This window comes from Leucopleurus acutus, assembly GCF_964270905.1.
Source record: "Leucopleurus acutus genome assembly, chromosome: 10".
NCBI lineage: Eukaryota > Metazoa > Chordata > Mammalia > Artiodactyla > Delphinidae > Leucopleurus > Leucopleurus acutus.
This window is the reverse complement of record NC_139153.1, coordinates 59,445,484-59,471,722: the sequence shown is the minus strand read 5'-3', so window position 1 is coordinate 59,471,722 and position 26,239 is coordinate 59,445,484. Positions and strand designations below refer to the sequence as shown.

At 34.4% G+C, this 26,239-nt stretch overlaps 1 protein-coding gene across 1 annotated transcript in view; it reads left to right on the top strand.

Moving 5' to 3' along the window:
• Positions 1 to 26,239, top strand: part of KHDRBS2 (KH RNA binding domain containing, signal transduction associated 2) — a gene marked incomplete at both ends in the record, with an annotated part of 704,484 nt that overhangs the window by 72,394 nt on the left and 605,851 nt on the right. The window lies entirely within an intron of this gene.

The following is a 26,239-nucleotide window of genomic DNA, read 5'->3' as shown; positions in this document are numbered from 1 at the left end:
TTATGTTTGGACCTCCCAAACAGTGACTGGGCTATGAGCCTTTGTTCTTATGGAGCCTGGATTATTCTGTGACTTAGAACAGCATTTTGATTTCCTTTGACACAACCCCCAGTCAATTACAGTCATCGCACATTTGTATGAGCTGCTGATTGTATGGTGGTTAGGGTATTGGGCTATTCAGAAAAGCAAAATAATCAAACCTATCAGGCCCTTAACATGTATGGTTGTTAAATATCTGATTGTAGCAGTATTGCCTGATTTAGTCAAACTGAAATGTAGTAGTTTGAGTTTTTAATTGACCTCTGGATTCAGAGTTGATCTTTCTTTTCCTTTATTTTCAGAAAGTTTTGCAGGATAGTGAATTGAGTAAATATAATATTTATACACTGATTAAAATATAATGATTAGGAATATCTTTTAAGTGCTAGGAGCTATTCTAATCACTTTCTTCATAGTAAATGATCTTAATTTGCTTTAATGTGGCAGAGCTAGGATTTGATCTGGCTCTAAATTCAGTGATGGTCATTACAGTGCTATATGGCTATAGTTATTCAAAACGATCTTTCTTGGGAAGAAAGATAGTTGCCTATTACAAATTGGAAATCCCAGCTGAATCTTGGAGTTTCAGTTGTTTTCTTTTTTGAACAATTTCCTTATGTTTTAATTCTAACAACTTTACCAATTTAGAGAGTCTGCGAGTCACTTAATTGTGTGTGAACCTTGCAGATATTTCATTCTTGGTCATCTTTTATCTACTGTTGTATTTGTCATTTAATTTCCTGCTAAATTAGCTTCAAAATTCACCAAAAAACCATTTTATGTTGTCTTATGAAACATTTTTGCTTTAATAATTTGTAGACTTGCCAAAAATAAAAGGGGAATTGAAATTAATGTAATATATGAAGATAAAGCAAAGTAGGCTCTTTCAGGTCTTCATATTGAAGGACACAGATGCATCCAGATTTTCAGCAAGGAGTGAGTTTGTCCTCTGCAAACATACCAATTTCAGAATCATGGTCTCTAGGCATACATAAAGGACATCTCCAGGTCTCATGAAGATCATTAGGTTTCTAATGCCAATGTGTAAAATATGAAAAAAAAATTAAATCCTTATTTAAATGAACATATTCCAAATTGACAGAGTAATCATATTTCCTCTCCTAATCAAATATATGATTAAAAGATTCTTTCATGGAAGTGTGAATAGTAATTATAAAATTATATCATAAAATAAAATTGTATATAAGTAAACTTACATGGAGTCTACAGACAATAAGTATATCCTAATCTTTATACCTTAAAGTTTTGACAAATTTAAAATTTTAATTCCTTATTTTAAGGATGATCTCCGTCCAATTTAGAAAGCATGAAAGAAAACAACAAAATAAATGTCACACAGAGATCAGAGGGGTGAGAAAACCCTGCTGAATTGATCAGATTAGATGAGGGTTTCTCAGCGTGGTACTATTGACTTTTTGGGCTAGGTGAGTCTGGTCTATGTACTATAGAACATTTACCAGGTTGCCTGTCTTCTACTGGATTTTGGTGGCATCAGTCTCAGTTATGAAGGAAAAAATACCTCTGGGGGGTTGTGGTAAAATCACCCTCAATTGAGAATTACTAGATTTGCCAATATTAAAGAGAGTATCAAAACCAAGAATAAGAATAGACTAAATGGAGGTGATGGGCAAACCACCAGGAAATGTTGTTTTTATAGTGATATATCAGATATGGGTATCTTTGAGTATGCAAGTTTTTCTTCTGTTGATATTTGGGTAGTGAATTATTTTATCATTTTATTCTTTGGCATTGTAACTCAGATACTATGTCACAAAATGGCACATAGCTGATTTTTAGACACTAACAGTAAAAACTTAAGCCATGCTTCCATTCCTAAACACTGTACACTTTAAAATTTTTTTTTCCTTAGACACTATACTCTTAATGTCATATGTAATTTCAGAGATGGATTGGACTGACTCATGATTAAATATTATGTAGGGATAAATTCTAATGTCAGCATGTAAGGAGAAAATTGTGTATGTCAAAATAATTTTTAAAATCCATAGAATGATGCCATGTTGAAAAATGATATTCAGTCTGTCAGTGAGTCCTACACACTGTTTTCAACAATATTAGGGAATATTTAGCCATTTCTTCATGTGAATACCAGATGAAAGAGTTATGTTTAGAAAGTCATATTCACATGCATACCTACACCCTTCACACACACACACACACACACACACACACAAACAGCGTGCACACATGCATACATACCACAGCCATGCAGATTTGCAAAGTACTAATGTTATGAGAAGAAAACCCATTTCTACTACCTCTCACACAGTTTCAAATTTTACATTTTTTATTATTCAGTCAAAAACGTTTTCTAATCTCCATTGTGAAATCTTTAGTCAATGGCTTATGAAGTATATTTCTTAATTTCCAAATATTCAGGGATTTCTAGTTATTTTATTATTTGTTTCTAACTTAATTATATTAATAGACTGCAAACTGTAATATTTCTATTTGTTAAAATTTGTAAAAATTAGTTTTTAGCCCAGTAAAGGGTCAGTTTTGTAAATTTGTGAACTTTTAGTGTGTGGTTGAATAGAATATTCTTTTAGCAACATCAATACAAATTAGTGGTTTATATGCCCATAAATTTAAATTTCTAACTATTTTGCTCAAAGTACTGATTCCCTTTTTTTTTCGTATTGATCTGTCAGTTATTGAGATGAATCAAGTTTAACTGCAGCTGTGATAGTGGATTTTTCTGTTTTCTCTTATATGTAGCACTATCAGTTTTTGCTTTGTCTATGTTGCAATTAAGTGTTTATTAATTTAGGAGCTTTTTTTTTTTTGCGGTACATGGGCCTCTCACTGTTGTGGCCTCTCCTGTTGCGGGGCACAGGCTCCGGACGCGCAGGCTCAGCGGCCATGGCTCACAGGCCTAGCCGCTCCGCAGCATGTAGGATCTTCCCGGACGGGGGCACAAACCCGTGTCCCTGTATCGGCAGGCGGACTCTCAACCACTGCGCCACCAGGGAAGCCCAATTTAGGAGCTTTTTATCTTTCTGATTAAGCCTATCATCACAATGAAGTGACTTTTAATCTAATTTTTCTTATGTGCCTTTGTGATATTAGCAAGGCTATTCCAGCTTTCTTTTCTTTTAGGGTGTGTGTAGTATGTCTTCATACATACATCTCTTTATTTCCACTGTTCTGTTTCCTTAATTTGTGTTTATTATAAACAGCAAATAATTGTGTTTCTTTCTAATCCAACAATCTTCTTCTTTAAATTGGAGCTTTAATTTCATTTCTATTAAAAGTAATCACCAATATATTTGCTTTGAAATCTATTATAATCTAAATGATTTTTATATGTCTTCTTAGAAGTCACTATATTTTTTCATGAATTATTTTACTTGATTATTTTATTATTCCATTTTTACTGTGTTGGAAGCCTATATATTCTTATGCTGTTCTTTCTTCCATTGCTCTAGAAACTGCAATATATAATTTTTTAAAGTTGGATGATTAACATAGTCTAATGTTAATTGCTAATTCCACTCTTCTCTTGAGCATAAGTTTCTTAGAACACTTCAAATCCATTTATCCCTCTGGGCTTATATGCCACTTTTATTGTATAAGTTATTCATGTATGTGTACACACATGTATTTTACATATCTGTATATATAAATAAGTGTATATAGATGTGTACATGTGTGTTTGTGTGTGTATATATTGCCTGTTTATATATGTGTATTCATGTCTACATATATTTATTTATATTTATATAAAATCCACAGTAAAATCTTGTTATCATTTTGTAAAGATGATGGGTCATTTGGATTTCCCCCTGTAGCTACTATTTGTGCTGCTCTGCTTTTTGTCATTTCACGTTTGTACTTCCATCTGAGGTCATTTTTCTTCTGAAGAAAACTCAATATTTCAGTTGCTTGTGTTTGCAAATACTCAGTTTGGTTTCGACTGATTGGTCTTTATGTTACCTTCATTTTTGGAAGATATATTTTTATTTGGTATAGAATTATAGGTTGCTAGTTATTTTCCTTCACATATTTGGAGACATCATTCAGCTGTGCTCTGGCCTGCATTGCTGTTTTTGAGAACTTATCTGTCAGTTTATCTCATGTTCCCCTCCAGTACAACTTTTTTTCTCTAATTACTTATACTATATTCTCTTTATCTTTAATTTTGCTACTTCATGTTGATATAATCAGACATGTTTATTTTTATTTATCTTTCTTGAGATTGATAGTAATATTGAATGTGTGGGTTGATGTGTATCATCTGTTTTGGAAACCTGTTAGCCATTATTTCTTCATTTTTTGCTTTTACTTCATTTTCTCTTTTCTCACTGGTACTTCAATTAAATTTATATTAAACCCTTCTGCTTTTTATATCTCTTATACTCTCATATATTTTTTCTTTTTTTCCTTCATGCTTCCTTCTGTATTTTATTATTGAATATTTATATTCTGAATATTCTCTTTGAAATTTTTTTTTTTTTTTGTCTTTAGCGGTACACGGGCCTCTCACTGTTGTGGCCTCTCCCATTGCGGAGCACAGGCTCCAGATGCGCAGGCTCAGCGGCCATGGCTCACGGGCCTAGCTGCTCCGTGGCATGTGGGATCTTCCTGGACCAGGGCACGAACCTGTGTCCCCTGCAGCGGCAGGCAGACTCTCAACCACTGCATCACCAGGGAAGCCCTCTTTGAAATTTTTAAATGTTACCAATTCTTGTCTGAATTTTTTAATTCCAGATGTCATCTCCATAAATATTGAATATTTGTCTATTTCTTATAATTTTCATTGCTGTACTTCTTATGAGTCTGTGGCTATTTCTGTAGTTTGTGTTCTGTTCATATTGTCTTTATCTGTGTACATGATTTTATTTGTTGCTGGACGTTGTTATTTAAAAATTACTTGAAGAAATCAGTATTTTTCTAGGATGATGATGTCTTATTCCAAAGAAGATATTCCTTTTCTCTGTCAGGTGCCCAGGATACTAGAGATTCAGAAATCACTTTAGTCATATTTTAGGGCCTGAGGTATTTCTGGACTCCTCAGACTAGTGTCCTGGCTTCCACCCATTCTTTGAGTGTTCCCTTACTCCTTTTCCCCTTTACCCACCCTGATTCCACATTTTGTCTGTGTAGCTCAAGAGACAATCAGCCTGGTTCCTGTGTGGTCTCTTCTGTGTTGGCAGATGCCCCAAGAGCCAAAGCAAACCTAAATGCTAGACTGACCGCTTCAGATTTCACCCTTCTGTTGGATGTGGGCCTGGAAATTCTTCTCTCTCTCGTTAGACTTTTAAGATTTTGTAAGTCTTAAATCCGGTAGGAGGATTGATTCAAGTTATCCAGTCTGTTATTTGTAAAAGCAGAATCCCTCTCCCAATACCAATCAGTAATACATTTTAAAACTTCATTTACTTAAACTTTCCAGATTCTATATTTTGATACTTTATGCTTCTATGTTACTATATTTTTTTCCTTTGGCTTTTAAAAAATAAGTCCTTATTATGGGAAACAAGTTATATTTCCATGTTACATATTTTGGACAATATGACACATTCTTTTAGAATCAAACTGTCTAATCAATACATCAGTTGGTCACTCTTCTAGAAAATGTAACTTAAATGTCATTTTACTTATGAGCCTATATCCAAATACTCTATCTCATTTTTTGTTCTCTGCTCTCTTGGTACTTCACTAATTCCTCTTATCACATTTACCACATTGTGTTACAATTATGTGTTTGGAAATAGCTCTTCAATAATAAAGACTGAATACTGTTAATATGTGCATCCACAGAGCCTACCACAGCATCTGAGATTTAGTAAGTGCACGATAAATGTTTAAATATATTAAAATTTTACTTCTAAGTCAGAAATATTAATTGAGAATAATGTGACATGACATCAAAAATACAAAAAATGGAGCTGCAATGAACATTTTGGTACATGACTCTTTTTGAATTATGGTTTTCTCAGGGTATATGCCCAGTAGTGGGATTGCTGGGTCATATGGTAGTTCTATTTGTAGCTTTTTAAGGAACCTCCATACTGTTCTCCACAGTGGCTGTATCAATTTACATTCCCACCAACAGTGTAAGAGGGTTCCCTTTTCTCCACACCCTCTCCAGCATTTATTGTTTCTAGATTTTTTGATGATGGCCATTCTGATTGGTGTGAGATGATATCTCATTGTAGTTTTGATTTGCATTTCTCTAATGATTAGTGATGTTGAGCAACAACCTAAGTGTCCATCATCGGATGAATGGATAAAGAAGATGTGGCACATATATACAATGGAATATTACTCAGCCATAAAAAGAGACGAAATTGAGCTATTTGTAATGAGGTGGATAGACCTAGAGTCTGTCATACAGAGTGAAGTAAGTCAGAAAGAGAGAGACAAATACCGTATGCTAACACATATATATGGAATTTAAAAAAAAAAGTCATGAAAAACCTAGGGGTGAAACAGGAATAAAGACACAGACTTACTAGAGAATGGACTTGAGGCTATGGGGAGGGGGAAGGGTAAACGGTGACAAAGCGATAAAGAGGCATGGACATATATACACTACCAAAAGTAAGGTAGTTAGCTAGTGGGAAGCAGCCGCATAGCACAGGGAGATCAGCTCGGTGCTTTGTGACCGCCTGGAGGGGTGGGATAGGGAGGGTGGGAGGGAGGGAGACGCAAGCGGGAAGAGATATGGGAATATATGTATATATATAACTGATTCATTTTGTTGTGAAGCTGAAACTAACATACCATTGTAAAGCAATTATACTCCAATAAAGATGTTAAAAAAAATACAAAAAAATCCTCTGAATATAAAAACCAGAAACCAGTTATTAAAGCCTCCTTTATTTTTTTAAGCATTATTTTTTCTGCTCCTTTGAATATAGGGTTGATTGATCAAAAATAATCTCACTATCATTTAGCATGTGATGTTAGGTTTGTGAGAGAGTCTCACCTCTCTTTTGAAAAAGGCATAGAAACATTTCTTCTGCATTATTTAAGTACATGTATTATTCTTTTTGAATTGATTCCGTGTTCAGAATAAATAACAGTGTAGGAGAGATGTTGAAGATAACAAGAACATCGTCTCAAATTTTGTTCTTTGACACATTTTTTTTTTAAATCAGATGATCTCTTTTTGAGAAGATATGAAGACCTTCAGGACACATAGTTTCCATAGTCTGTTAGTCCACCTGCTCTTGATTTTAGCCCCTATAACCACTGTCACAGGTTTTAGGCCCCTGATTTTAATAATAGCACTTGGCTCTCCAGGGACTAAAAACTAAAGCTGTCTGGACAACCGTGTCCAGGTGCAGACTTCAGGCTTCTTATAACTCACCAAGACTTAGTGATCCAGGCTTTAAGTCTACTCAGATATGCTTTGTTCTGCTTGAATCCTCCTCTTCTTCCACTGGGAGAAAAACTGCAAGTGCTGAATAAGAAAAAGGAAAGAAGGAAGAAAAAGAAATATGTTCAAATTCTTGGAAGAAAGTGGATCAAGCCTTAGTTATGTTACTTTTGCTTTGCTTCCCAAGACCACCATCATCGCACTGCATCATTATAGTAATTTACGGAACTTCAGTCTCCCAGAGACCTTTTGAATAAATATATTTTAAATGCTTAGGGTGTGTTTTCAGCCCTTTTAGTTTCCTAACCTTTAAATGATTTACTGCTTTTATTACATATAAACATTTCTATGTATTTCATAAGAATTTTAGGTTTTATGATAAAACGGATTAGATATGTTGAGAGATTTTAAAGGTCCACAGAATAAATCATTATGTCAATAGTTTTATTTAGAAGTATCACTCAACTTTATTCTTGATCACATTGTTCAACCTTTTGTTGAATGATTCCAAATTGTCATTGAATATTTTATGTAGTGGTGTAGATGTTTTTATGTACAGTGATCCTAGTACTTGAAAGTCAGCTTTTCTGAAGTTTTTTTGTATTTAAAGGTAAAATAGTATTTGGGGGATTGTTGATGAAAGTGATGAAAGCTTTAAGCCCTTCAAGTTTGGAAGAAATGGAACTGAATGAAAATAAGAGGAAATTGATTATTGTGTTTTGTGAGGGGTGGGAGGAAAGTATATGTGACCAGTACCTATTGTCCAGCTAAATTTTGCTGCTGTGGGTGAAATCTGAGAGTGACAGAGATTTGCTGCTCAGCCAGTTTCCTCTTTCTGGGCACTCAGACAAAAAGAGAAAACTACCTTTCTGCATCTCCCTTTCAGATAAGCTGCAGTCCTGTGAATGAATTCTGGTTCAAGGGATGTGAGTGAAAATGATGTCACCGTTTCCAGGCGTGCTTCTGGTCCTTCTTCAGTGCCTTCAGTTAGCTGCTTCTCTTTGTTACGTTCAGTGTTAATTTTTTGTTACCTGAGGGAGGACTGGTCTGTATGACCTTACCCAACTGTTACCACCAGTCAACATTTGTATGGCTTTATAATTTACCTAAGTTACCATTTCCAGAAAGTTTTATTCTCTGAAATGTCATATTATTACAGCTTTCTAGAGTGCCAGAATGAAATCGGAAATAGTCACGGCAAGGGCTGTTAATTTCAAATAATAAGGCACAGTTGTTTGTGGAACCGTTGTTGGGGAGATGTTGCTGGAGGTCACAATCCTATTTGGTATGAAAAGATCCCATAATATATTAAAATTTCATACCTGCATTTCTATAATCATGAGTGATGCTTCTAATGTGATATATAATCCTTTTCTTCATGTGGCGGAATGGTATAAAATGTATATAGTGGAGTTAAAAAAATAAAGCATATCGACAGTCCAACAGTAGTATTTTCTGCACAAGGAAATTTTGCCATGGATGCATTTTCTGCAGTATAAATCAAATCTCAAAGTAAACAAGTGAAACATCAAAAGGCAAAAAACAGAATTTGAGCTTTCAGAGAGAAAGATCTGCAAGGGATAAAAGATAAGACTGTCCAGTTTGCTGTGGACAGAATCTCACAGTTGATACTTATTTTCTAAACACATTTTATTCTTATATTAAATACCAAAGTGTTTCATCATTACTCGTGTCTCTTGGCCTAAAACCTATTTAAGAAAACAAACACACATGCAGTAGAATAAGAGGTTTAAGGCATTTATTTTCTATTACAAAAAGGATATTATTTCCCAGCCTCATTTCATCTCTGAAATATTATGACTACAATCTGGCTTCTTTTTTCTGTATGATTCTATTAAATCTGTTCTATCAAGGGCCAGTTCTTCCCTTGATAATTTTATATATTGGGCTGGCCAAAAAGTTTGTTCATTTTTTTCTCTTAAGATGGCTCTTGTAGCACTTAGTTGTTTTTAACTTCATTCAAAACAATTTTGTTAGATTGTACGTGACAGCTGTCATATCAGCAAGCATATAAAAAGAGACTTATCAAAATTGGTGAATTTTTGTGTAGCCATTTTAATGTTGAAGATGGAAGAAAAACAACATTTTCACCACATTATGCTTTATTATTTCAAGAAAGGTAAAAATGCAACTGAAATGCAAGAAAGGTTTGTGCAGTATATGGAGAAGGTGCTGTGACTGATCGAACATGTCAAAAGTGGTTTGCGAAGTTTTGTGCTGGAGATTTCTCACTGAATGATGCTCCACAGTTGATAGTGATCAAATCGAGACATTAATTGAGAATAGTCAGCGTTATACCATGCAAGAGATAGCCAACATACTCAAAATGTACAAATCAAGCATTGAAAATCATTTGCACCAGCTTGGTTATGTGAATCGCTTTGATGTTTGGGTTCTACATAAGTTAAGTGAAAAAAAAACTTCTTGACTGTATTTCTGCATGTGATTCTCTACTTAAATGTAATGAAAACGTTCCACTTTTAAAACAAATTATGACAGGTGATGAAAAGTGGATACTGTACAATAATGTGGAATGGAAGAGATCATGGGGCAAGAGAAATGAACCACCACCAACCACACCAAAGGCCAGTCTTCATCCACAGAAGGTGATGCTATGTATATGGTGGGATTGGAAGGGAGTCCTCTATTATGAGATCCTTCAGGAAAACCAAACAATTAATTCCAACAAGTACTGCTCCCAGTTAGACCAACTGAAAGCAGCACATGACGAAAAGTGCCTGGAATTAGTCAACAGAAAATGCATAATCTTCCATCAGAATAACGTAAGACTGCATGTTTCTTTATGACCAAGCAAAAACTGTGACAGCTTGGCTGGGAAGTTCTGATGCATCTGCCGTATTCACCAGACATTGCACCTTCGAATTTCCATTTATTTAGGTCTTTACAAAATTCTCTTAATGGAAAGAATTTCAATTCCCTGGAAGACTGTAAAAGGCAACTGGAACAGTTCTTTGCTCCAAAAGATAAAAAGTTTTGGGAAGATGGAATTATGAAGTTGCCTGAAAAATGGCAGAAGCTAGTTGAACAAAAGGGTGAATACGCTGTTCAATAAAGTTCTTGGTGAAAATGAAAAATGTGTCTTTTATTTTTACTTAAAAACCGATGGCACTCTTTGGCCAACACAATATATAGTATTTTCTTTTAACATAATTTAATGTTACGGGATGATTTTATTTGATGAGGAATACACATTATCTGTTTTGATAACAACTAACTGATGTTTACAAGAATTCAGATGCTTAGTTTATGACATATTTATTTTTTGGAGTTACCCCAATATAAGAGTTAAACTGAAGAGGATCTTTTAGAACTGTGTGTGTTTGTGCATATGTGTATTTAGAGAAAGAGAGAAAGAATTTAGGTTGGGTTTGAAATTTGCAAGTTTTTTTTTTTTAAGTATTCATTGTAGATGGAACTTGGTAGTACTTGAGAGCAGCGGTCCCCAACCTTTTTTGGCACCAGGGACCAGTTTCATAGAAGACAATTTTTCCATGGACCGGGGAAGTGGGGGAATGGTTTGGGCGGTAATGCGAGTGATGGGGAGTGGGAAATGAAGCTTTGCTTGCTCTCCCACCACTCACCTCCTGCTGTGTGGCCTGGTTCCTAACAGGCCGAGGACTGGTACCAGTCTGTGGACTGGGGTTTGGGGGACCCCTGCTTTAGAGTATTGTTAAGAAAAGTTCAGTGGCTTGGTGACCTGTACCTTTTCCTGACTTTCTCCTCTGTCTTTATTTTAGAGACTAATTCTGGCAGAGTTTCTTAACCTCATCTTTAAAATCATTGAAACAAATCAGTGATTATGTTGTTGTTTGTGGATCAGTGTTAAGTTAACCATTCCTGTTCATGTTTCTCTGATAAAGTAATTTGTCTTGTGAGTATTTCTTAATTGGAAGCACGTGAAGAAATATAACATTTCTAGAAAAGAGATAATCTATTCGCTAGATTAGTAAAATAGTAAAGAGTAAAGAATAGTAAAATAATATGCTTTAAGTTTTCTATCGTGACTAGCACCTAAGTGTTTATCAGGAATTTATTATTTAACCAGAGAATTATTAGGAATATCATCTCTATTTTCTACTGTTCCACCCAATAAAGTGGGTGGTCTGAGGTTCTTTGATAATAATTTTTCTTAACAGATAAATAAAAGCCAAACTATTTTCAGTATTTCTTGCTTATGAGACATTAGCTCTAAATAGCACTTTGTGTAGTATTCTCAATATCTGATGGTACGGTGGTAGTTAGTGAGTGTGTGAATGTGTGTGTATAGTACATGCATTCCATGTACATATGGGGTGTGTAAGACCTTATACCATACTTCGAGGAATGCTCTGTAAATCACCAAAAATGAAGCTCACCCACTTTCACAAAATATATGATCTGCCTCTGTCTTTGATTCTTGTCTTCAAATCTTCCCTTTTAACTTTTTCTCACATATCAGGAAAGGAGAGTGGCAGGGGTGAGAGATGTTGAAAACATTTTTGCCTTTTCTACTTCCTCCTGTCGAAACTCCAGTATCTTTTACAATAATCTTTGCACGGAATGCTCCTCAGACCATAGAGATGGCATTACGTTTAGCCATGTGATAATCAGTTGGGGTGACAGATGTCAGACAGCATAATTCATATGATAATGATTAGATAACAATAGTTTTGTGGATTCCTTTTAAATGTCCCTGGGTTTTGTAATATGTACTTCTCATTTGATATAGACCTTCGTTCAAATTTAAAATCCACTTTCACATGGATTTTCAGTTTGGCTTCAAGCATGTTGTGAGATAAATTGGTAGAATATTTACCTGCTCCCTTCAGGGCTAAATAGGTATTGGATTTTGTCATGTAAGGATGCTCGCTCCCATTCCTTTACAGGACAGAGCCAGCAGTCTTGCTAGTCATGTAAGTTTGATTTGGTGGTAAAACAGACATTTACAACATGTATTGGAATACATGTCTGGATAGCAAATTATACCATTTAAAATAATTAAATTTTTGTTATTAATGTGTTTATATACATATGTATATATATATATATAAATTTAGATAGTCTAAATTTATAGTATGGCTTACAGAGTCCTTTAATTTGTTTTTATTCACTGATATGTCCCAATCACCTCGAACAATGTCTGTCACATAATAGATAATCAATGTTTGTTGAATATACAAAATCTTGTTTGAAATGTGGATGCATAGATAAAAGTTTGACAGTAGCAACTGTGGGATTATTTAATCTTTTTCCATTCTGCTCTTTGCTTACTTGTATGTTATTCTTTTTCTACTGATAACATATTTATTACATATATAGTATAGATGTTTTATGTATGTGTGGGTAGGTAGATACATAGTTAAATATCATTAGGTGGAAATTTATAGCCTTGACTTGTTAAATGGTGCATATGCCAACACACTGCCTTGCATGTCTGGATGTGGAGAAGTCAGACCAACAGCAGTATGTCTACATGTGAGGTAAGGACAGGAAGTCAGGTGAACAATGCCATCTGTCTGTCCATCCATCCATCCATCTCTCTCTATTATGTGTCTGTGTATCAATCATATATCTATTTCTATGTATCTGTGATTGTATTATGTAGCATAATGCTTCTTATCTCATACTTGAATATGGATATATCATACTTGAATATACTTGCATGTATATTTGTATCCTGAAAATATTTTGAAAGGACACTGGAAAGAGTGAGTAATATCTTTGATATAAAGGGATAAAGAGATAAAAGATCAGGGGAGTTGCCACATTTCTATGCTTCTGACCCACAGATTATGAAGTTGAATTGAGTGGTCAATTATTAGTCAAAGTTGGTATGAGAATCTGAAGAACACAGTTTCTGAAAATTTAATGGCAAAATTCTTATTCACTGATATTTGGGAAATGGTGTAACTGTATTATAATAGTATTTCCAACTATAATCGAATGCGTGTACTAGTATGAAGTGTATAATTGGAATAAACACAAGCCCTATACTACTTAGTATGGATTTATTTTTAAGTAAAGTTACTTTTACATATTGCTGGAAAACTACATCTTAAATAACAAATACTTATTGCATGTGCATTTAAGTAACTATGTAGAGTTTTTGACCCAAAGGGTTATTTAAAGATGACTTCTTGGATATCTATAAGAAAAAAGATTTCTAAAACCAAGAAGATAGATTACACATCCTTGAAACATTTATGTCTTTAATTTTATGAAAGTGCATAACTTTGAAATGTGTGAACATTGATATTGCTGAACATTGGCTGTCTTTTATAGAAATAGTCTTCTCTCCACTAGCTTAAGGCGTTAAAGCACTAATGACCTTATAATAGTAACTAGTGTTTTAAGGTTATAGGATAAAATGTTTCATTCTTCTATTCCATTTGTCCAAAGCAAAATTGAAAGTTTGATTCACAAATTTATTGTTTTGTTAAAGGCATGTATTTTTCTACGTATAGTTCATCGTGTTCTATTATTTATACTAGCTAGACGCCATTTATGTGATGTCTTAAAGTATCTTGGACATTTTAATATGAACTGTGCACTTTTGTTCTAAGCATCTTAACATTCACAACCCTTTCTTACAACTTTCAAAATGTCTTTCAAAAGTCTGCCACATCTGCCACATTTTAATTATACCTTTTCTGTTCTATTTTTATATAAACTTCTTTCATCTGTTTATATAAGCTTTAGAAGTTTTATCTCTACTCTAAAATCTGTATTTATAAATTCATGTACTTTGTCCTTACTAGACACACGGGAGGGCTTTCTTTCTTTTTTTTTTTTTTGAATTTTATTTTATTTTTTTATACAGCAGGTTCTTATTAGTTATCCATTTTATACATATTAGTGTATATATGTCAATCCCAATCTCCCAATTCATCACACCACCACCAGCACCCTGCTACTTTCCCCCCTTGGTGTCCATATGTTTGTTCTCTACATCTGTGTCTCTATTTCTGCTCTGCTTTCATGTTTATTAGTCTGAAAGACGGGGCTCAAGAAAGCTCATTTTTAATGCTTAGTGTGATAAATAATCGAATTGGTTATACATGTCTTACTATAATAGTAACCTCCTTCTGGACCCATTTTCTTAGAAGCAGTGTTCTCAGAGTAATCTTAAGGAACAGTTCCTGTAAATGATTGAGCATGTATTGTATATGATACCAGTTAGAATTCATGTTGATTTGATTGTACCACAGGAAAATACAGGTTTTTAGAAATACTGTTTGATCTATGTTCACAATAGAGTGTATAAGTTGTAACTTGATATTATGGTATATATCTTTATCACATTTGCTCAGATTGTGATGGCATTTTAGGGAAAACATAAGACTGTTAAGTTAGCTTACATATCCAAGGAATCTTGAAATTACCTGTATATGACAAATTCATTTATTATCATCTAATACCTTATTTTTGATTGAAATGTTCATGTTCTGAATCTTTGTTCTGAATTTTTCTCATAAGATTAAAAGCTTAAGTAGTCGCTCTAATTATTGTACAAATTCTTTTGTCATTGGATTTTTATCCTGCTTGGTAAAATGCAAGAGGACAAAGTAGATTATAGAATGACCAACATGGTTCCATCTTAATTAACCCTGGGCCAGAGGGGCCCTGCTCTGAGCGCTTTGCTCTGTGGAAGCCCCCTGTGGTTCTTCTCTGGCTGTACCTCCCCCTGTGGCAAGGAGCCTCATAGGACCAAATTGTTGTGCCAATGTAGAGTTGACGCCCCCACCCCCATTTTCTAGAACATATTCTAGACACACCTGAAACACCCAAATCCCTGCCCATTTGACCCCATACCCACTTCTAGGGCCTATTTAAATATATTTCTTGGGACTATCTTCCTGAGGGCAGACCTCATTGCTAGTGTATGAACATCTAGCCTGAAGGTTTCCAAGGAATGACTACATTCAGGGGATGTATGGCTGGAGCTTGGTAGTGTGGGCTGGGTGTCTCTCTTCCCATAGACGACCACGCCACAGGGGTGCATACCCCAAGCCTAAAGAATGTGTGCAGGGGATGTATGGTGGAGCTTGGTGGTGTGGGCTGAGTGTCCATCTTTCTAAGGACAGACCATACCACAGATGTACCCACCCCAGACCTAAAGAATTCTAATATATGGCTCTGTGCAATTTGGTCGTGTGGGATGGATGTCCACACAGATGTGGGCTTTACCTTGTGGTACTGGATACAGCTGAGAGTAACCTGGCTCTTCCCATGCCATCTGTTCTCGCACAGAACTTGAAGGAGTCTGAGACATCTAAATTCCATCAGGTCTTACACCTAAGTGTAAGTCTGCTGATTAGGAACTAATGAATAGTAATACCAATATTAAGTTGGAAGGGTATTTGTCATTGTAGAAGAATAGAACTTATTTTATTTAACACTTTGTTAACTTGGTTTGTAACTTTTAAATATTTAGCCTTATGGTATAAGGGCTCCTATTTGCACAATTACTACAGGCCCTGCAAATGGTAAGAGTTGGTCTAGACAGACGTTCCAAGTTTCATTTTATGATAACAATATTCACTTTTTATTAAGGACTTGAGTTCTTTTTATTTATATAATTATAGATCCTACATGGAGCTTTGAGGTCACTTGGTCCACTCCCCTACCTAGAATGGAAGATCACTTTGTAGAATCCATGACAGATGCTTATTTGATCTCTGTTTTAATATTTTTAGGCACAGTCAGCTTAACAACATGCAAAACATTGTTCCCAATTATTTCATTAATTTAAATTAAAAATAATTGCTAATGTTCAGTCCTGTTCTTTTTCCCCCCCAATTTGTTCATATGAAATAGAGCTAAGTGGCTGTGCTGTCCAGCCTAAACCAGGGAATCAGTGCTCAGGCACCCTTTTCTGTACTAAGACTTTCCTCTGGGGATGAGAATTCATGGATTTTTCTTAGTTGGACTGCACACACTTCATATATTTTTATACATGCCATTCATTTTTATATTCATTCAGTGAAGATTTATTGAATATCCATTGCCCAAGGGCTTTTTTTCTTTCTTTAGCTCAGAAAAGATTTTCAGAGTGCTGTCATTATTTCACAATAATAATTTCAATTTTACTAGGATAAAAATATAATCTGTGCTCTATAACAAAATGTATTTATTTTTCTAGGGGAGAACTTGTGTTTGGTGACTAAGAAATTTCTGATTCAGTCTTCTTTCCTAAATTTATTTTATTAAAAACGTTAGTGATTTGGAAGAATAATGTAGTGATACTCTCTTCTAAAGAATTTGTGGTGGGAAACAAAGATTGGTAAGAGAATGTAAATATCAAAATGTAATTGATGTAGAAAATCCTGAGGCATCTACACGAAGATATTAGAACTAATAAAAAAATACAGCAAGGTTACAGGACACAAGATTATACACAAATAAATTTTATTTCTCTGTCAGAGATGAATGATCCAAAATGAAATTAAGAAAATAATTCCATTTACAGTAGCATCTAAAAGAATAAATTATTTAGGATTGAGTTTGACAAAAGAAGTATAAGGAATTTATGAAGTTACAAAGCATTCTTGAAAGACATTAAAGGAGACCTAAACAGAGGGAAATGCATCCCATGTCTGTGATTTGAAAGACTAAATATTATTAAGATGACAAAATTCCTTGATTGATATACAAATTCTTTGCAATTCCTATAAAAATTCCAGCTGCTTTCTTTCATACACTGGCAAATTAATCCAAAAATTCATATGGGAATTCAAGAGACCTAAATAGCCAAAACAGTCATGAAAAAGATGTACAAATTTGGAAAACTCATAGTTCCTGATTTCAAAATTTACTACAAACTGACGTAATCAAGACAGCGTAGTATTGACAGTGGGGTATTGACATACGGATAGACAGAAAAATCAATAGAATAGATTTGAAAATGCAGAAATAGATCTTCACACTATAGATTCTTAAGAAGGGTGCCAAGAACATTCAGTGTGGAACAATAGTCCTTTTGATAAATGGTGGTGGGGCAAGTGGATATCTACATGCAGCAAAATGAAGTTGGACCCCTACCTCACACCATATACAGAAAATTAATTCAACATAGATCAGAGACCTAAATGTAAGAACTGAAATTATAAAATTCTATGGGAATAAATCTTTTTGACCATGAGTTAGGCAATCGTTTCTTAGATATGACATAAAAGGTGACCACAAAAGAGAGAGAAAAATTGGACTACATAAAAATTAAAACTTATGTGGTACAAATGATACCATCAAGGAAATGAAAAGAAAACACACAGAATAGGAGAAAATATTTGCAAATTACTATGTGATAAAAGACTTGTATCCAAGAATATAAGGAAATCTTCAAATCAATAGGAAAAGACTGTTAATTTAAATAAAAATAGGCAATGGATTAGAGTATACATTTCTCCATAGAATATATGCAAATTACCAGCAATCACATTAAAAGATGTCAACATAGTTATTAAAAGTGCAAATCAAAGTCAGAATGAGGTACAACTTCATACACACTAAGATGGCTAAAATAAGGTAGAAAATAACAAGTGTTGGATTTTAATATGATACAGTAACTTTGGAAAGCAGTTTGGCAATTGTTCAGAATGTTAAGCATATAGAAACTGTATGACTGAGTTAATTCCACCCCTAGGAATCTAGTCAAGAGAACTAAAAACAAATATCCACACAAAAACTGGTGCACAAATGCTCAAAACAACGCTAGGTATTTTATCAAAAATGTAGAAACAACCTAAATTCCCATCAGCTGATGAATGAGGTAAAAAAAAAAAAAAAAAAAAAGATGTATACATACAGTAGAATATTATTTGGCTGTAAAAAGGAATGAAGTACCAATATATACTACAACATGAATGAACCTCAAGAACGATATGCTAAGTGAAACAAGTGAGGCATAACAGGCCACACGGTGTGTGATTCCATTTGTGTGGAAAGTTCAGAAGAGGCAAGTCCATAGAGATAGAATTCTATAGTTTATCATGACAAGCTATGCCGTTCGTGAGACCTATGGAATCAAGCCTACCTTAAGATGAAATTCAGGCTGAGTAGCAGCCAGATACTGGCCCCTTTCTCTTAGGTCCAGGGATGGTTTCATTCCTCAAGGATTTACTGCTTTATTGGCGAGGAGAGGCAGAGGAACGCAAACTCAAAGAATAAAACTTTTCTCACTGCATCTAAAGAAGAGCAGCCAGAGACAGACCTTTGTGTGCATTTGTTCAGCACCACGCCATGGTGATCAGAGGCCCTTCATAAGATATGGCCAGTCTGTTTTATCAGAGCTGCATGGGGATAACTAAAAAGAGGAATAGGAAGAACAAATGGAAAGTAGAATGGATCCAAGAAGCTAAAAAAAAATCATCTTTAACTACTGTAGAAATTTTATTTTCTAATATAGCCCTTGATTATTTGCCCTTGATTCATTATAGGAGCTTCCCTCTTTATTAGTTGGGAAAAGATGACTGGGGTCAAGGGAAAAGGTTGGTAAATTTTTTCTAAAGATTGGAAATCACTACAAACACCAAGCCCATAAATTATATCCTAGCTAATTTCAAAGCAATCCAACAAGGCAGGGGTTTATATATATATATATATATATATATGGAATCTCAGAATTTCTTCTATATACCGGTGTCATAATTGGGTACGATTTGCATATATTATTCATCAAGATCAATGCTCCTATAGCATTGACCCATTGAAGATGGGTTCCCAGTTTATTAATTGTGCCATTCATAAATACTGCAAATGTGTTTAATAAACTTGTGAATTTGGTTTACATAAGGATGGCTTATTGAAATATATAGGTAAGACATTAGGAATGGTATGAACAACAATAAAATAAACTATTCACTGTGATACTTGGAATTATAAGCCACTGGATAGTTAGCACTTGAGCACAGAGTGTTACTTCTTCTCCCTCCCAGTTACTTACACACAGTAAGACACTCTCTGTAACATTTGCTAAGTGATGAAAGTATTAGATGAAGAAACTCTGCCCTGGAGCAGATGAATGTGAAGCAGGTCATACTCAGTTCTATTTAAATGCTTTTTTTCTGTTGACATGTTAGGAATTTTTAACTCCAGTGAATAATAGCCCACCTTTATTCAATTCAGGAAAATTAAACACAAGGAGTGCCTGATGTAATTAGGCTTTTAAACATCTTGAAAATAAATGAAAACCAATTTAAACACACCTGGGTGTAGTATTTCTGTAAAATTAGTCAAAATGGTGAATATATTCTGATTTAGATAATTATCACAATAAAATTAGGCTCAGAAAAAGTATTTTAATTTGAACAAACAGTGCAGCATGAGCAGCTGATTTTAAATGTGTTGTTTTCTTTTTATTAAGATGGTGTATCCCAAGATACCTTTGGCAAAAGTAAAGTCTCTCATTTTTTCCCACAAACATAGGACATATGTTCTACTCATGCTTTAGAAATATAGTTGATTATGAATATGAGAAAATCAGAAGTAAATTATTAATGACTTCAGACTGCTCCCATGTAACATTAGTAATTCACTGGAAAAAATCAAATATATTGAGTATAAAAGACCATCTTGAGAGCTTATTTTTCAATATTTTATATGAAAAATTATCTACATTACATGTCAACTCAAAAGTTTCAGCCAACTTTCTAAACTACAACCAAAATTATAGCTAAACAGCAACATATAGTAATGAAATCATGTTTGGTTGTAAAGTGCTTAAAATATCACCTAATGTTTACTAAACAATAAGGGTGTAAAAAATAGTTGCTTTGAATACTCATCCCCTCTTTTAGATGTCAGTCCCTTTTCCCTTAGGCTTTCAAACATGTACATTCAAACATGAGATTAAAACCACTCCAGATTATAAAACTTATTGTATTGCATTTTGTGGAAATAAATATGAATTTTAAAATGCTGTGTTTTGTGGAAATAAATGAGTTTTCCCATGTAAGCAATGATCTAAAAATCATTGTATTGACAGTCACATATATTGTATGAAGTTTTTGACTTAAATACCAAGAGACATTTTTTCTAGAAAAACTTATTTGGACAGTCTGATGAGTAGTTCGATTTTGAGTTTATAGTTCATCATTTATTGTAATGGGTGCTGGGAGTAAAAAATAATAATAAATGTGATATGGTCCCTGGCCTCAAGGAAGTCACAGTTTAATGGTGGGAAACAGTTGTAAATAGAACAGTACAAAGTGATTAAAAGTACTGTGTTTAAAAAGTACAAAATATTAAGGGAGACCCAGGATGGGATAGTCATGCAAGATGAGTGTTCAAGCTTTTAAAGACAGGAGAGTAGCCCTTCACCGATCAGAGGACACAGGAGGGATCAGGAGTGGCAAACTAAGGACTTTGGAAGCATGCTAAGGATGAATCTGCTTAGGGTCTGAGTGAGGATGGAATGCTGTGTGAGACAACACTAGACTGTGGCCAGAGATGAGAAAGGAATGGCTGATTGATTATTAGTGACAGGAAAAAAATTAAGAATTTAACCTTCAGTCAGCGAGAAGCAGGTACTTGTCAGTGCAGTGACACTCATTCATCCAACAAAGAAAATCTGAATGCTCAGTAGAGCCATGGAATAAACATGACACAAATACCATACTGCTATACAAAAGGGGAATGTGTAATGCTCAGATCTGTGTTTTAAAAAGCTAGCCAGGATGTGAAAGATAAGTCATGCATGGTCTTCAAGGAAACTAGTTTAAAGTCTGCTGCCACAGGTGGAAGTGGATGGAAAGGGTCTGGAGTAGTGGAGAGCCCCTGAGTGGAGGCTGGGGTTGAGGGGCCCCAGTGGGACCAAGGGGCCTCGGTGACTGTTGCCTGCACAGTGAGGAGGGTTAGGCAGCAGCTCATGGGTAATGGCTAAGATCCGTGTTCTTCTTGTTCTCGGGTGACCAGAAAGAATAAGCTTTAGAGTTAAGTTGAATTCAGTTAGAGTTTCAAGTTTCTTGGAAATTTTAGGGTGGAAATGTCAAGTCAGAAGTTTTAGAACTCAGAAAGGTAGTTTGGGCTCAATGTCTGAAAAGGTGAAAGGTGGCCGATGCAGATGGTCGTCAATGCAGATGGTGATTTTTTGATGATGGCCATTCTGACCTGTGTGAGGTGATACTTCACTGTAGTTTTGATTTGCATTTCTCTAATAATTAGTGATGTTGAGCATATTTTCATGTGTTCGTCTTTTTTTAATTTCCTTTAAGTGTAAAGATTGTTTATTTGAGCTTTTTCTTGTTTTTTGAGGCAGGTCTGTATTGCAGTGAACTTTCGTCTTAGTACACCTTTTCTGTATTTCATAGATTTTTGGTATGTCACATTTTCATTTTCATTTGTCTCTGGGTACTTTTTAATTTCTCCTTTGATATCTTCATTGACCCAGTAGTTGTACAGTATCATGTTGTTCAGTCTCCATATATTTGTGATTTTTCCAGTTTTCTTCTTTTAGTTGATTTGTACTTTCATAGTATTTTCATTGGAAAAGAAGTTTGATCTGATTTCAGTCCTCTAATTTATTGAGACTTGTTTTGAGTCCCAGCATATGGTCTGTCCTTGAGAAAGTTTCATGTGTCCTTGACAAGAGTGTGTATTCTGCTGTATTTGGATGGAATGTGCTGTACAAATCTGTCAAATCCATGTGGTCTAATGTTTCATCTAAGGTCACTCTTTCCTTGTTGACTTTCTGTCTTAATGATCTATCCATTGATATAAGTGGGGTGTTAAATTTCCTTACTATTATTGTGTTGCTGTCAATTTCTTCCTTTATGTCTGTTAATAATTGTTTATATATTTTGGTGCTTCTTTTTAGGTATATATATATATTTATTATGTCTTCTTAATGAATTGTCTAGAGTTTTAGTTTTGTAAGATGAAGAAGTTATGGAGATCTGTTGCACAATAATGTGAATGTACTTATCACTACTGAGGTATACACTTAAAAATGACTAAAATGATAAATAATGTTATGTAGTTTTTACCATAATAAAGAGAATACCTTCTTACTGTACCTTCCATCTGACTTAAACCAATGAGTGAAGTTGTGCAAGGTGCATACAGGCATACCAACATTTAACTCTGTTGTAATCTCCACATAACCCTATGGTATACTGTGGTGATAGCCACTAAAAATAAGTTAATGAATGCTAAAATAAATCCTTGAATCTATCTACCTATCTAAATATCTATCTATCTATATCTTAACACATAAACAGTGAAAGAAAAACAAAACTATTAAAATCTTTGTAGTTTAACACTTTTTAACAAAATTAAGCTTTCCTTTATGTATTATGTTTTTCCAATAATATGGAAGCCATATTTAAATAGAGACTGTATAAAAAAATAACTATATAAAATGACTCAACATCTCTATAAAAAACTGATTAGTTATTGCTGGATGATAATCAGTGCCTTTCCATTTTTATGGATATCTATATTGTCTGAACATTCCACAATGAATATGCATTAATTATGAAGTAAAAAAAGAATTACTTTAAAAATTTAAAGTAATTTTTAAATTTACAAAAGGAAAAGTGTGTATGCCTTATTTTCCATGGTTTTAAAATCAGGCAAGTTTGGTATATACCACTTTGTGACTATACAGTCGAGAAGTGCAATGACTGATCTATTAGTCATATATTAATAGATACATCAGGGAAGATGAGATAATTCCCTGAAACTATCAAAAGGGCAAAATAAATATAAAATTCTTTTAAGGAAAACATAAAGATGGCCAAGAGGCACATGAAAAGATGCTCAACATCATTAATTATTAGAGAAATGCAAATCAGAACTACAATGGCTTCACACTGGTCAGAATGGCCATCATCAAAATGTCCACAAACAATAAATACTGGAGAGGATGTGGAGAAAAGGGAACCCTCTTGCACTGTTGGTGGGAATGTAAATAGATATAGCCAATATGGAGAACAGTATGGAGGTTCCTTAAAAAACTAAAAATAGAACTACCAGATGACCCAGCAATCCCACTACTGGGCATATACCCTGAGAAAACTATAATTCAAAAAGACACATGCACCCCAGTGTTCATTGCAGCACTATTTACAGTAGGACATGGAAGCAACTTAAAAGTCCATCGACAGATGAATGTATAAAGAAGATGTGGTACATATACACAATGGAAAATTACTCAGCCATTAAAAGGGAGAAAGTTGGATCATTTGTAGAGACGTGGATGGACTTAGAGACTGTCATACAGAGTGAAGTAAGTCAGACACAAAAAGACAAATATTGTATATTAATGCATATATGTGGAATCTAGAAAAATGGCACAGATGAAAGTGTTTGCAAAGCAGAAATAGAGACACAGACATAAAGAACAAACGTATGGATTCCAAGAGAGGGAGGGGGATGGGATGCCTTGGGGGATTGGGATTGACATATATACACTATGTATAAAATAGATAACTAATGAGAACGATGCTGTATAGCATTGAACTCTACTCGATGTTCTGTGGTGACCTAAATGGGAAGGAAATCCAAAAAGGAGGGGATATATGTATGCATATGGCTGATTCACTTCGCTCTACAGCAGAAACTAACAAAATATTGTCAAGCAATATACCCCAATTAAAAGAAAAAAAAACGAAAAGAAATTTTTAAAGGAAAGTATAGAAATTAACAGAAAAATCAGTGGAAATGGTATTTCATCCAGCCCCATTTCTTGATGGAAAACTTGTTGGAATTAATCATCAAGTGATCAAATTTCAAATGTCTAAAAATGCCTAAGTGGTAGCTTTGTAGAGAGCAAATAATGTCAGACAAATTTAATTTATATCTATGACAGAGTGACAAGGATAAACCAATAGGGATTGCATTGAATCTGTACATTGCCTTGGCTACTATAGTCATTTTGACACTATTGATTCTTCCAATCCAAGAACATGGTATATCTTTTCATCTGTTTCTGTCGTCTTTTATTTCTTTCATCAGCATCTTATAGTTTTTGGAGTACAGGTCTTTTGTCTCCTTAGGTAGGTTTATTCCTAGGTACATTTTGTTTTTGATTAGATGGTAAATGGAATTGTTTCTTGAATTTCTCTTTCTGATCTTTAATTGCTAGTGTATAGAAATGCAAAAGATTTCTGTGTATTAATTTTGTATCCTGAAACTTTATCAAATTAATTGATGAATTCTAGTAGTTTTCTGGCAGCATCTTTAGGATTTTCTATGTATAGTATCATGTCATCTGCAAACAGTGACAGTTTCATTTCGTCTTTTCCAATTTGGATTCTTTTTATTTCTTTTTCTTCTATTATTTCCATGGCTAGAATTTCCAAGACTATGTTGAATAAAAGTGACAAGAGTGGACATCCTTGTCTTGTTCCTGATCCTAGAAGAACTGCTTTCAGCTTTTCACCATTGAGTATGATGTTAGCTATAGGCTTGTCATATATGGCCTTTATTATGTTGAGGTATGTTCCCTCTGTAATTTTCTGGAGAATTTTTATCATAAATGAGTGTTGAATTTTTTCCAAAGTCTTGTCTGCATCTGTTGAAATGATCATGTCGTTTTTATTCTTCAGTTTGTTGATGTGGTGTATCACACTGATTGATTTGTGGATACTGAAAAATTCTCACATCCCCAGGATAAATCGCACTTGATCATGGTGTATGATCCTTTTAAAGTTTTGTTGGATTCAGATTGCTAATATTTTGTTGAGGAATGTTCATCAGTAATATTGGCCTATAATTTTTTTTTGTGGTATTTTTGTCTGGTTTTAGTACCAAGGTGATGGAGCTTGGGAGTGTTCCTTCCTCTGCAGTTTTTTGGAATACTTTCAGAAGGATGGGTGTTAGCTCTTCTCTCAACATTTGATAGACTTTGCCTGTGAAGCCATCTGGTCCTGGACTTTTGTTAGTTGAGAGTTTTTTAATCATGAATTCAATTTCTGTTCATTTTTTCCTATTTCTTCCTGATTCAGTCTTGGGAGATTGTACCTTTCTAAGAATTTGTCCATTTCTTCCAGGTTGTCCATTTTATTAGCCTATAGTTGCTTGTAGCAGTCTCTTACGAACCTTTGTATTTCTGTGGCAAATAAATTAATTTTAAAAAGGAAGGAAGGATAAATATTGTACGTTTGCTTAAAAGATATTCAGGACTTTCCTGATGGTGCAGTGGTTAAGAATCTGCCTGCCAGTGCAGGGGACATGGGTTCGAGCCCTCATCTGGGAAGTTCCCACATGCCGCAGAGCAACTAAGCCCATGCACCAGACTACTGAGGCTGTGCTCTAGAGCCCACAAGCCACAACTACTGAGCCTATATGCCACACTACTGAAGCCCGCACACCTAGAGCCCATGCTCCGCAACAAGAGAAGCCCGTGCACCACAATGAAGAGTAGCCCCCATTTGCCACAACTAGAGAAACCCGTGCACAGCAACGAAGACCCAATGCACACAAAACTTAATAAATAAATAAAAAATATTCACTTCGGGAAGATTCTCATAAGGATAAATTAGTATTTCCTCTTAAACATCAATGTAGTTAATTTCATGTTGATGAATATGAATGATATCATTTACAGATTTAATCCTTTATGTGACTTTTCTGTGACTCCCCTTTTTAATTGGATTTAAGTTTGTTAGAATATAAAATAGCATACTGTTTATCTCTACTACCCTATTTTAGATAATGGATGATTTCTATTTTCAGTTATTTTTCCTTAGGAACAATTCTGACTAAAAACAAAACATTTAACGTTAAAATATATTTGTTCTATTCATTGCTCCTAGGAAATTTATGTTTGCTTAGATATTTTAAATAATTAAAGGGAATATTCTTTCTCAA